At 36.1% G+C, this 14,296-nt stretch overlaps 1 protein-coding gene across 2 annotated transcripts in view; it reads right to left on the bottom strand.

Moving 5' to 3' along the window:
* LOC149788688 (protein FAM167A-like) overlaps positions 1 to 14,296 on the bottom strand; it is a 54,669-nt gene that overhangs the window by 15,758 nt on the left and 24,615 nt on the right. The window contains exon 1 of one of the 2 annotated variants that reach the window (XM_089974766.1): positions 9,589 to 9,935. The exons of the other annotated variant lie outside the window; for it this stretch is intronic. The gene's annotated coding sequence lies outside the window, so the exon portion shown is untranslated. Of the gene's footprint in view, positions 1 to 9,588; positions 9,936 to 14,296 lie in introns of those variants that run through there. 2 annotated transcript variants of the gene reach the window in all.

Raw genomic sequence — 14,296 nt, 5'->3', positions numbered from 1 at the left:
TATAAGTGTCCTTTTCACCTGAAGAAATATTTGTATCGCAGGTCTTCGAATTTCTTGCGCGTATTTTTGTATGTCTGAGCACTGTTTATATATGACCGTGTATATCTATTTCATATTCAGAAGATATGGAAGGATATACACATCATATATCACGTACATAAGTGTCATACACCTTTGTATGTTAAAATATGTTGCTTAAGATTTAGATAACGATAGGATTTTGTCAAGCCGTTGCTAAATACGGCATTGTATTTGCTGCGGTCATTGTAAGGTCATTCCTTAAGCGCCTCTCCATAATTCTACTTGTGAACAGTTTCCAATAACAAATGGCTCTCTCATAAAATGCATTATTATTATTTTACCTGAACAAAGGAGACAATGGCTTTCAAGGTTTATGAACACGGCCAAAAGTACTCTTGTGGAATTGAAGGTGACCAAGGGCCATTTTTATGTACCTCTCTAATAGTCGAAATGTAAAGTTCAGGCCGACAAAGTTTCTAGAATGACATCTCCTCACATATCTCAACTGTTATAAATTGCGTATTTTTCCGTATCGTTCTGTATATTTTTGTTGCAAGATACGCTCTAATGAGAAAATTAATTTTTTATCATTATTAATAAAGACAAATAACACATGAAAGGTTGTAAATTGAAACAAAACGTCTTTATTAACGTCTAGTGCAGGAAGCAGTCTCTAGTTTAAAAAAAAAAATATGATTTATGATAGTCGCTGCTATTAACGAATAGAACGGAGGAGACTATATAAGGAACAAATGTTACCTGTAACTTAAAACCATTTATAAAATTAGTATTGTCATCTCAAACGTATTTGATGTGGTTTTGAAGATGAAATGTATTTGGCCAATTAGGAATAATGTTAGCATAATAACAACGGAACAATGCTAAAGTAATAACAATGGAAAAATGCTAGCATAATAATGACGGGGAAATGCTAGCATAATAACAACGGAACAATGCTAAAATAATAACAATGGAAGAATACTAGCATAATGACGGAACAATGCTAACATAATAACAACGGAACAATGATAGTGTAATAACAACGGAACAATGATAGTGTAATAACAACGGCGATGCAAACATTTATATCCCTTCAAGACTTAGATAGGTTATTGTGTCCATATTTTGTGTGTGACTGGGCATATATAAAATCAAAATATTACTTATACTTCAACAACAACAAAAAATAAACACGAATCCCGACCATATAGACGGCACTGATGTTAAAGTACTCGGACATTTTGAAACCTCTTGGCGGAAGAATTTGTCCGTTCCAACATAAAAACAACTTTATTAAAGTCCACATTTTGAATGTCAAAGTATTTAATCAAGTTGGTGCGTAAATTTAATCTTGTAACATCATTTAGCTTTTAATAATCGAATGTCATGCAGCTTATCACTCACTTCATAAACAGAAAAATGGCGGAAAGGTTTCAACTCTATTTGAGCTACATCATCGACAATGACAATGACGTGAAAGGTCCTATTAGCGTTGCTGGCGTGTTTTTTTCTGAGATTGATTCTCATATCAAATACATATTGATTTGCTGCTAAGTTCGTACGCCTGCCTTCGTGCATACAACCTAACCAGTTTTCATGTTGAAATCTCCCCCAATTTCAATAGAAAATCGTATTCTTTAAAGTACATGATCGAAGACAGCCTTTTACAATAAACGCTAGGAACATCGCTCTCGCTCTCTCTCTCTCTCTCTCTCTCTCTCTCGCACGCGCGCGCGAGTGGGCGAATGAACGAATGGATGAACGATGGAATGAACGAAATCACGGTGTATATTTGCTTTATTGCAGCAAAGTATGAAATGTAAGATTAAATAATTTATCAATGTACCCACCGCCATATAAAATTTACTCAGTGAATGCCTCGAGCTGCATATGCTCATTGGGTGTCTCTCCCACTGTTGTACTGAATGGGGAAACATGGATCAAATAGGTGGAATAAAGTTGTATTTATTTGAGAATGGTCGTGACTGACACGAAAGGACTAATTGTTACAATTCTGCTTTCAGATTTTAAAGGAAAGATAAACACGTCAATTCGACTCCCATAAAATTCTGGCGAGGTGAAGCCAGACACACACAGATATATATATCTTAAAGTAAATAAACTCAAACGGACTTTATGCTAACTTTTTGAGTGAGTAGGTAACAATTAACACATAGATAAATACCCAAACATAATTCAGTTTACATCCTGTCATCATATCAACCGATTTCGGCAACAAAGTATTCACGTGTAAGTAACTCAAAGTTTTCTTTCATTGGCCTCTTCCCTGAGACAGAACCCATAAGTGTAAGCTTCGGCTTCGGTAACTTAGAATTGTCGATTTTTATGTAGTGTCGGAGCGGGTCATGCCAGCTATCTATGTTATGATGGGTTGTTTAATTAATACAAACTGGCTGATACTTTTACACCAGGCTATTTCAGTTCTTGACATTACCCTCGTGTGTGGCGCATAATGTTATAGCATTCGTTGTTCTTGCTTTCTACGCATTTTGATCTTTAAAACCCAAATATGTGTCAATTATTAGGGAGATCCCTTGCTCGTCATACGACCCTGGCCTTTAATAACAGCTGCTGGAACATATTGTTGAAGTAAAATACAATAATTTCTAAAGATTGGCTTTTATATCTTGTATTTTTTCAGCAAAAGGAGTAACTGTTGGGGTGTAGGAAGGTGTGAGCAAATACACTTTTTAAAACTTACTATTAGCGATTTTAATCTGGGGTTTGTACATTTTGTTCGGAAATCACAGGGATGGGTTGGTGGGGAATTATTGCTGTCATTATCATGGTGTAACATATTGTTATAGATAAGCTTGACATGAAGTGACCCGGAAACATGGAACCAAAAGTAATCCGCAGAATGTATCAATGTATTAAATACTCCAGATCAGTATCACGTGGCCGTTTGCATCGAATCATATAATGTGGCCTAGTGGTTAGAGCGTCTGCCTCGGTTGCGGAAGGTCACGGGTTCGACCCCCCGCCGAGTCATAGAAAAGACTTACAAAAGTGGTACTAACAGCTGCCTCGCTTGTCGCTCAGCATTAAGAAGTTAGTGTTAGGACTGGTTGACCTTGTGCCACGATAATGTGACTGGGTGGGACACCATGCTACATGTCTGCTGCTTGATGTCCCAGGGCTAGATATCACTATAAACTGCCACACTGCAGACATCGTAGCGACGTGACTGAAAAATTGTTAACAATTACGTTAAAAATCCCAATCACACACAAGCACTAAATATTGTGACTTGCTTACTACATTTACAAACAGCAAATGAAACAATACAATTGTGGTTATTTTTACACCTTGGGTAAAAGAATTTTACTCAGTGTTATCATCACAGTCTCATAAATGACGTCATCTTTGATGCATCATCACTAAAGCTACGTACCATGAGTTGTTTGTATCGTGGAATAACCGCAGTCTTAGTAGGGACCAGTACTTTAATGTTTCTGGGCAGATATCTGGCTCAAATTCGTAGAAGAATAGTATATATATATATATATATATATATATATATATATATATATATATATATATATATATATATATATATATATATATATATATCTGAATAAAATGAATTATCTAGAAAAAACAAGAAATTAAATATCTCAGCTCGAACGAAAATCGCACACATTCGCCTCCAAACATGAAGAGCATTTTAGTCAATGAATGTGTGGTGTCCATGTTTATTGTTGTATAAACTGTCATATAAAATCTTTAAATAAAGTGGGATGATTAAGTTTACACCATAGCGGACAAACTGTACAATCATTTTACTGGCATTATAGAGTTTCTTGGTAAAAACAGGAAGTGTTGACACTGACGCCTATCATTTGCCAGCTACATTATCCCCATAATAGGCTGGGAAACTGTAAGTGGAATACCACCAACCGGGCATTATATTTATTATAGAGGGTCAATAAACATTAAATACGTTGACAGAGCAATCGAGAAAATATTTAGTGGTCTTGAGCAATTACAGATAATTCAGACAGGTTGAGCCCGAATATTTTTCTCAAGATCCTAATTGGCAATAATGTTGGCATAGGTGACATGTGTAAAACATATGATTAAATGATTATAAATATATTATATTTGTAATATTCTAAAATCGTTTTGACAAGATACAACTGTTTGGAAAAAATATGTTACTTCTTTTAAATATTTTGCCATGCAAAATGACAACACATATAAATTCCATACTGACAGAAACTAACAATGTACTGGTACAGTGAGACAGGACCATGATTCACACCACCGGAAACAAATATAGCGATATAAAGGTAATACCGCGCACCTGTAATCATATCCGCTTCATAAAAGTGTATCACCCACAGAATATCATCAGGGGCCATCCATTTAGTAGCATTCAAAAATCTGACCAAGCTTGACCCCCTCACCCTTCCCTGTACACATGCGTACTTTTTTTACATCCCACCACCTGCGCACGTTCGCTTGACGCACACATCCCCCGAATTCTATAGAGTGGCCAATATTTTTAATCCACGCAGAAACCATCATTAATACTAATGTGTTAACTAAAACAGATAGTCCATCGACGTTGAATGTCTGGCTGCATCAAAGAAAAAAGCTGCATAACTTTACAAAGTTTGTTTAGTGTCCGCTAAAATTCAAAAGCCGACTAAATCCAGTCAAACAGGTTACCTATTGGAAAAATTATTATTGAGGTTTCACCTCACCCCACCGCATTTTCCTTCTGCGTACGTACATTGTCAGTTGACCACCACCACCCCCATACGCAAGCGTATGCATATGGGTTAACCCCCTCCCCCTCTATGCCTACGTACTAAATGGACGGCCCCTCACTGCTCATAAAATGCATCATCCCCAGTGTATCATCACCGATTCAAACACTGTGTCATCATATAGCTCCATTTCAAATGTAAGTAAGAGATAAGCTTTGGTTTCTTCGACAATCTTTGCAAAAGTATACACTTGACACGTTGAAGGATTCTTCTTTGATCCCCGTCCCTCCACCAAATAGCACCGTTGGAAGTTACTTTTTGAAACTTACATATATTTGTATGGCTCGAAGATTTAAAAGCATTGTGTCCGCAACATTCTCAAAAAAATAAATTAAGCGATTAATTTAATGCTTTCAGTAATGAAAACAGCCGTTCCTGAACGCATACTATTGGACATGGTGTGGTACACATATTTCGTCCTACAGCAATTTATTATTTTATATTTTCAGCCTTCAAAGTATTTATAATTGCCCTTTATTCTGACACCAATACATGTCATCTTTTGTCACCTTATTGATATGTTATCATCATTACATATTTTATTTCACTTGTCGCCAGTATCTGTCATCTAGTGTCAGAATAGTAATATCATCCCATATTTAATTTTACTGAGATGACCTTCATTTTACAATTTAAATCATTTTATTTTTATATGCACGGATGACCAATGCTTCTTTTTTTATCACAAAAAAAGATCTTTTCATTTGAAATAAGAGCTGTAAAAGTGAGTGGCGTATGAAGTCATAGAATGCTGTAGTGGAGCTTTATCAACAGTATTTATTGTTGATGGCTATAGTTAGGGTGTGGTGTGTGGTACAGGTATAGTGTATACCTGATTGACAAAATGATAAACATGAAAGGATGCGGTGCACGAACACCAGATATTACTCCACCATGCGCGCGCAGCTGAACCCTAACACATCAAGAAAATATAATTTTCATATCTGGAGAATATTAGGGACTGTTAGAATTATATAACAGTTGTATCCTTGGATGGTTGTCGGACCATCCATCCCACAAACCTAAATATTCCTATGAAATGTTTGCCTTTACGCCATGGCGATTCCGAGGAGAAATAATAGACAACTTCACTGTCCGCTAACGTAGGAAAGACAGTTTTGTTTTATTTGTTCTGTAATACGTTTGAAATTTGCGACATTATTTATGTGTTTGTTCACTTCATTCTTTACAATATTACCATTATAGTTAGAGACAGGTGTCAACTACTTTCTATAAATTTATCTTTGCCGCCTTGTACTCCGTATGCCTTTGTTTCATGTCGTCCGTTTGACATTTGTTTTGCATGATGAATGTCGTAGGATAACTGTTTCAGTTTTGCAAAATTAAATAAATATAGACATAGATTAATTACTTGGCAAACGATGGCTACAAACAATTACAACCTGACATATAAAGTATTAACGAATACAATCAAAACCGTATATGGTTTAAGTGTAAATAAAGATATACAGGTTTTCGAGAGTTTAAAAATGGGCGAATGTATTTGCTATGTACATCAAAGTCTAACATACCATTTAAGATAATGAGATACAGGTAAGCTCGGATGAACAGATGTACAAATACATTTGTTACTTATACCTAAGTCTAACTAACGGCAAACTGATTTGAAAACGCAATTTCGTGACGTAGAAGTTTAACTAATGAATGAATAAATGAAAGAACAAAATGAGCGAAAACGTCAATAATCAAATTAAGCAATAAATAAAGATATATAAGAATGAAGATAGTTGGATTTTACTTATGTCAATTGCTGTTTGCTGTTATTGAACATATTGGGAGTAACATTTTGCTGATTTGAAGTCAAGGTCGCTTATCTCTCAGTTCATTGACAACTATTAGTACCTGAAATCTATAATAGTTATTAGAAAGGAGGCAAGGAAAGTTGTTGTTGTTGTTGTAGGGTTTAACGCCATTTTTCAGCACACGGCTATATATGGCGGCCAGTATTAATGGTGGAGGAAGAACACGGGATAAACCCGGAAAGAACCACCGACCCACGAGACGCTACTGGCAAGCTTTCTCACATACCCACATTGGCCGAATCCGAGACTCGAACCCACGCAGACAGAGGTGAGATGGCAGTGATCCGTAACGGAGAGCGCTTTAGACCACTCGGCCACTCGGGGCCCCGGCTAGGAAAGTGTTAGCTAATGTATCATTCGAACACTAAAGAAGTATTATGGAAAGCCATTGCCGCAAAAAAAGTATAAAATAAGCAAAAAGTAAGCAAAGCACAAATAAAGCAAAAAAAATTAAAATAAAGCCAACTCGCTTATAAAAAAAACCCATTAAAATTCAGACAAAAATATCTATATTCAAATAAAAGAAAGGAAACACACACGAAATTGACAAATTCTATATGATGTAAACAGAAACCCCAACTTGGTTATGACTACTTTTAAGTCAAACGAAACAAAATAAAGTCGGATGAAACAAAATATGTCAAATGAAACCAAACAACATCAAACGAACCAAGCAGAAATCATGCCAGGCAAAAAATTGTCATGTACAATAAATACAGTGGAATGAACAAATGAACCGACCACGTATAGAAACCAATTTTTGTCGAAAATATGTTAAAGTCTAACAAGATATGAATGAAACAATCAAACGTCAAACGAAATAAGCGATATATACTTTTATTAAAACGGAAAGTCAAACGGGTTGAGCTAACATGAAATTAAACAACTTTAGAACAAAATGTTGGAAGAAACAAACATGTTCATCGCCCATGCGCAGACTACTAACGAATGAGCCCAAGACAGCAATCAAGTAATGTTGTTGTGGGCTTAAGGCCAGTTTTTCAACACATGTCAGGCCCTACATGGCGGCCTGTATAACTAGTGGAATAACCCGGGAAAACCCTGGAAAGAAACACCGATCCACAGGAAGCTGCTAGCACGTTTACTCACGCACCCACCTACGCCGAACCCGATACTCGAAAGCACGTGGGCAGCAATACGATGGCCACGAGCGGTAATAGTGAGCTTTTCTTTAGACCAGACAACCTCCCAGGGTAATGGTTTTAGACCAGACAGCCACCCAATATAATGGCTTTATACCAGACAACCACCCAGGGTAAAGGTTGTAGACCAGACAACCTCCCAGGGTAATGGTTTTAGAACAGACAACCTCCCAGGGTATTGGTTTTAGACCAGACAACCTCCCAGGGTAATGGTTTTAGACCAGACAGCCACCCAATATAATGGCTTTATACCAGACAACCACCCAGGGTAAAGGTTGTAGACCAGACAACCTCCCAGGGTATTGGTTTTAGACCAGACAACCTCCCAGGGTAATGGCTTTAGACCAGACAACCACCCAGGGTATTGGTTTTAGACCAGACAACCACCCAGGGTAATGGTTTTAGACCAGACAGCCACCCAATATAATGGCTTTATACCAGACAACCACCCAGGGTAATGGTTGTAGACCAGACAACCACCCAGGGTAATGGCTTTAGACCAGACAACCTCCCAGGGTAATGGTTTTAGACCAGACAGCCACCTAGGGTAACGGCTTTAGACCAGACAACCAACCAGGGTAATGACTTTAAACTAGACAAACACCCAAGGGCCCCTGTAGTCAGATAATCAATTATATGATGTACTAGCTAGAAAAATAACAAAAGAAACTATTTAGAAGGTTTCAATATTACATGCTGCTCTCGTTGCTATATACGCTCTTTAACGTTGGAATAATGTTAGGGCCGTTGAGAGCGATCACGGGCTATATGGTAAGTTGTTGTTGTTTTATGGTTTAACGCCATTTTTCAGCACACGATAGACTATACATGGCGGCCAGTATTAATGGTGGAGAAAGAACCCGGGAAAACCCCGAAAAGAACCACCGACCCACGAGAAACTACAGGTAAGCTTTCTGACATACCCACATTGGCTGAATCCGAGACTCGAACCTACGCAGACAGAAGTGAGATAGCAGTGATCCGTAACGGAGAGCACTTTAGACCACTCGGCCACTCGGGGCCCCCGCTATATGGTAAGAAACACCCGGGTCTCTCTTAGTTCTTGTTCCAACAAAAAAAAATCTTTTATACAATTAAAAATGTGTTGTTCGGCCTGGGACCCATTTTCAGGACTAGGCCCCGGTGATATACCTCCCTTGTCGGCCCTGGATAATGTGATACCTTTGGTCTGTCCTATTGTACGTCAGTCTGTCTTTTCGTTGCTTTCTCTATTTTCCAATAGCGCTGGGTGAAGATTGTTCACATCTAAACTACAGTTTGATTATACATTTTTGTACATACATAGATACACAGCTATATGTACGTACGTACGTATATACATGCACACGTGCACACGCATATATATATACGTACTTACATGTTTGGTAATAGTACTACACTACACTTGATGAATTAATAGCATGAATTTATAGAAGCAGAGGAACATCTTTGTAGAACACACCTATTCTATTTCGTTATATTCATTCCTTCAAATGTTAGAATAAACAAGTTCCATTCCACATATCTTTGAAAAAGGCCTACATTCCATCAGAGGATGTGGTATGTTGTCGCTTATAATAACTATGGTATCTTTTTTTAGTTGTCATCTAACGTATGAGACATACCTGTCAGTTGCATTGCTTGATTTTCTCAAAATAAACAAACTGTTCGCGTACAAAAAATATGTTTACAAGACTTAAAATATGGATAGAGAGAACAGTATAAATAATAGCATATAATGTCACGTAGACAAAACGTGATAATATATATGGAGTGTTCATTTACCTCACGTATGACTTCCTCCTTCACAATGCGAATAAAGTACATTAGGAATAAGTCGGCATCCTCTTCCATTTCATACAAATTCCTCTATAAGTCGGAGATAGTTTGAACTTTGTGAAATTTTGCTCTGCCGCTGCGATTCCGTGTCGTTAGAGGACATACGTGTTTTCATTAGTCAGTACAGCTCAACAACTAACAGGTTTGTGTACAATAACAGTGTTACAGTTTGTAACCGTGTTTAAAACACAAGAACTACCGAAGCAGAAGATAATGATTATCTCTTCAACCATTTATAATACAGTTGACATAGGTATCTTTTCAATCAGTTGTGATACAGTTAATATACGTCCCTCGTTTAGCGCCCAATTTTTATTTAGCAGAGTTGTCCAGAGCGCTGACACGAATATAATCACATATTTGTATTGTTGCCAGCATGCACAGCTTTGACTTAAACTTGAACTTAATAGTCCTTGTCAGTTGTTGTTGTTGTTGTTGTGGGGTTTAACGCCATTTTTCAGCACACGATAGGCTATACATGGCGGCCAGTATTAATGATGGAGGAAGAACCCGGGAAAACCCCGGAAAGAACCACCGACCCTCGAGAAGCTACTGGCAAGCTTTCTCACATACCCACATTGGCTGAAAGTCCTTGTCAGACAGTATTACAATGAAAAACAAAAAATATAAAATCAGATGAAATTTTATGCTGATTTTGTATTTAAAAAAACAGTATAGATTATAAAAAGTTGGAGGGAAATATGGTATCGTCCACTTGTTGAGAAGTTGACGTTCAAAAGATAATATTGATAAAAGGTGGCAGTGTGTTCCTCGCATTTACAAACTAGTCCGAATTTATCGACTTCAGATTAACAAATAATGCTCATAAAAGTAAATGTAATGCCAATAAATACGCATCTAAATCAACAGCAAGATTTCAAGTTCTCATGGCATCTTTGTAGTGCTCTTTATTTGTATGCATCATCACTAGAGCCATGTACCAAAAATTGTTTTTGTCGTGGTATATCGCGGTATTTCTGCAATACTGCCATATTTACTACGATATACTGCAGTCTTATTAGGGACCAGTAATTTATATCTGCCTCTAATTCATAGAAGAATAGTATATATATATATATATATATATATATATATATATATATATATATATATATATATATATATATATATATATATATTAATTGAATAATAAGAATTATCTTGAGAAAAACAAAAACTTAAATATCTCAGCTCGAACGAAAATCGCACGCCCCCTCACCCCCCAAAAATATAATGGACAGTATCTTAGTCACTGAATGTGTGGTGTCTATGTCTATTGTTGTATAAATTGTCATATAAAATCGTTTAATAAAGTGAGATAATTAAGTTTACACCATAGCGGACAAAGTGCAAAATCATTGTACTGGCATTATAGAGTTTGTTGGTAAAAACAGGAAGTGTTGACACTGAAGCCTATTATTTGCTAGCTACATTATCCCCATTATTAGGCTGGGAAACTGTAAGTGGGATACCAACAACCGGGCACGGTTGTCACGGAATTGTATAAATCCTTTTATTTATTAAATATATGTACTCGTGTGTGTGTGTGTGTGTGTGTGTGTGTGTGTGAGTGTATGTGTGTACAACAATACCCAGGGTGATTTATGTATATTGTACACTGTTTAGAAACAAGTGAGTTCGCTTCAACCTATGCCGCACGTGCGAAATGCTTTCGATGGGAAGAACCGAATAAGTCCGTCACACAGACGATGTATGGCGATTTTGTTATGTTTTTGGAGACTTAAGTTCATGTACTAATACATAATTAAGTGTGAAACTTCTAAAATTACACATATATTTATTGCCTCGTCGGTTTTCAAAATATTTTATATAGAATATAATAATAATAAAAAAGTTTCAGACACATTTTCACACGCAAAATCATGGATATAATCAAGTATGTTAAAATGTGTATAAAATGGTATCTCATTAACATGAAATAAAAGAATACGATGACACCACAAAGCCGTCAGCAGGCTATGAAATAATATTTTGTAATTGACACTAAGGTACCTGTCTAAGGACCGTCTATGTCGTGCTCTGATTTGTTTGATTTTTTAAAATATTTTGTGCTGATGAGCAATGGATTTTGAAGTTTTTAAATCAATCACTAATATTCTTTCCATATCAGATAAATAATAATAATTATTTAAATTCAGTTAATCGCTCATACTTTTAAACATTGTCAAAGAATCCAGTGTGAGCGAGCGTAACAACAGCTAGTATGGCTCGCACGCTTGATTCTAATTGATATGATGAGAAGGTCACGAGCTTTCTTCACTCACATGCTTTAGACCCGACATGTGACTTGCTGAAAGAAAATACTGTCACGTACACACTTGTAGATTACTGTTTTCTATTTCATATTCAATTTTTGTTTAAAAGTTAGAGTAGTTACAACGGGCGAGAATTTGTAGCAGATTGTGTGGATGTTCTCGTGCGAACCGAGTTCATACGTAAACGTAATGTCATGTACAATAGATAAGTGATGTACAAAAAGAGTTTTCGGCATTTTGTATTATACAAAGAGTTGGACAGAATTTCGTGTCTTATTAACACGAGTCTTATATACAACGTTTGACAAACTTCTTGTGTTTTTGACACATGTCTTATACTGTATGTATAATTCGCTGCTAATGACTTCATATTACTCAAGATGTTATATTACGTTGCTAACTTTACTATAACGTTTTCTGACACGAGATCATGACGCAAATTAATATTAAGGCTCTGTTTTCAATTAATCTGCGTATCTCTCTGTTTTTACACCAAGACAAAAGAGAAGAACTTGGTTCTATAAATCTAAAAAAGCTGTATGCAAACATCGTCTTTTTCTTTTCTTCTTTTTGTTGAAAACATATATCCTACAAGATGGAAATGATACTTGTGTTTTTGGGAACAAATTTTGTAATTTTAATATATAGTCTATAATCGTTCATAACTCGGGTCCGACTACAAAACAGACCTTGATAGGTAATCGCATTACGCACCAGCAGATTATGGTATAGGATGTTTGTTCTATTACTTCTAGCAAACTACATAGACCCAAAGCTGCTGGGACATTATGCTATCATAGATCTGGGTCTATGAAGTTTGCAGTTGGACCCAATTTATAAGGTAACCTGTTCATTCCGCAAGCTCGTCTCAAAGAAGCGTAAAACGTGTTTCCCATGAGTTAGCTATTCTCTACAATACCTTGTTTAACCACGTCAACAAAGACACTGTCGTCCTTAAATGTTTATGAACACGGGTCAGAACCAGTTTTCCCAGCTGATGGTGACCAACGATTATTTTTATCTATCTGGCTCATTGGACTAAATAGTCTAAAAGGAATGGCCATGCGAGGAAATTTTGAAGAGTGACCTCTGCTATGTACGCCGTATTGCCATAAAACATGTATGGTAGAATCGTACCGTAAAGTTTGACCAAAGATAAATTGCAGTGCAAAAAGTTATACCTAAGTTATAAATTTTCAGCAAAAGATGAATAATCCTCAATAGTACTAGCCCAGGATAGAATTTAATTTCCGGAAGAAAAACAATTGTTTCCTTATACTTAAATCACGAAGTTGCAACTATTGACTTAGACGTTCCAGGCCAATACATATAAAAATACATGTTTTGACGTTATTATCAGTGTGCTAACATTTAAGTCTTGAATAGCCGACATGACATACCTGCGGTTAATAAATATAAACATAAGGAGTTGTATAATTTGGTTAACTGTGAGACTTTTTTTCTAACTTCTCACATTCATCAAGGTTATTTGTCACTTCTTTGAATCGCTATACTTATTGTGCAATTTAGTATCCGTGTATTCGTAATTTAACTGAATCGCTATAAACATATAAAATGTATTTCCCCTGCATTCGTCATTTCACTGAATCGCTATAAACATGTATAATTTAGTATCCGTGTATTCGTAATTTAACTGAATCGCTATAAACATATAAAATGTATTCCCCTGCATTCGTCATTTCACTGAATCGCTATAAACATGTATAATTTAGTATCCGTGTATTCGTAATTTCACTGAACCGCTATAAACATGTATAATTTAGTATCCTTGTATTCGTAATTTCACTGAACCGCTATAAACATGTATAATTTAGTATCCGTGTATTCGTAATTTCACTGAATCGCTATAAACATGTATAATTTAGTATCCGTGTATTCGTAATTTCACTGAATCGCTATAAACATATAAAATGTATTTCCCCTGCATTTGTCATTTCACTGAATAGCTATAAACATATAAAATGTATTTCCCCTGCATTCGTCATTTCACTGAATAGCTATAAATACATAAAATGTATTTCCCCTGCATTCGTCATTTCACTGAATCGCTCTAAACATGTATAATTTAGTATCCGTGTATTAGTAATTTCACTGAACCGCTATAAACATGTATAATTTAGTATCCGTGTTTTCGTAATTTCACTGAATCGCTATAAACATATAAAATGTATTTCCCCTGCATTCGTCATTTCACTGAATAGCTAAAAACATGTCTAATTTAGTATCCGTGTGTTCGTTATATCACTGAATCGCTTCACACATGTAAAATTTAGTATCCGTGTGTTCGTTATTCCACTGAATCACTATACACGTGGAAAATGTATTACCCACATATGCTGAGTCAAAGACCTATGACG

Source organism: Sinohyriopsis cumingii, chromosome 11 (assembly GCF_028554795.1).
Source record: "Sinohyriopsis cumingii isolate HCF-2022 chromosome 11, ASM2855479v2, whole genome shotgun sequence".
NCBI lineage: Eukaryota > Metazoa > Mollusca > Bivalvia > Unionida > Unionidae > Sinohyriopsis > Sinohyriopsis cumingii.
The sequence above is the reverse complement of the archived record's forward strand: the minus strand, read 5'-3'. Positions and strand labels throughout refer to the sequence as shown.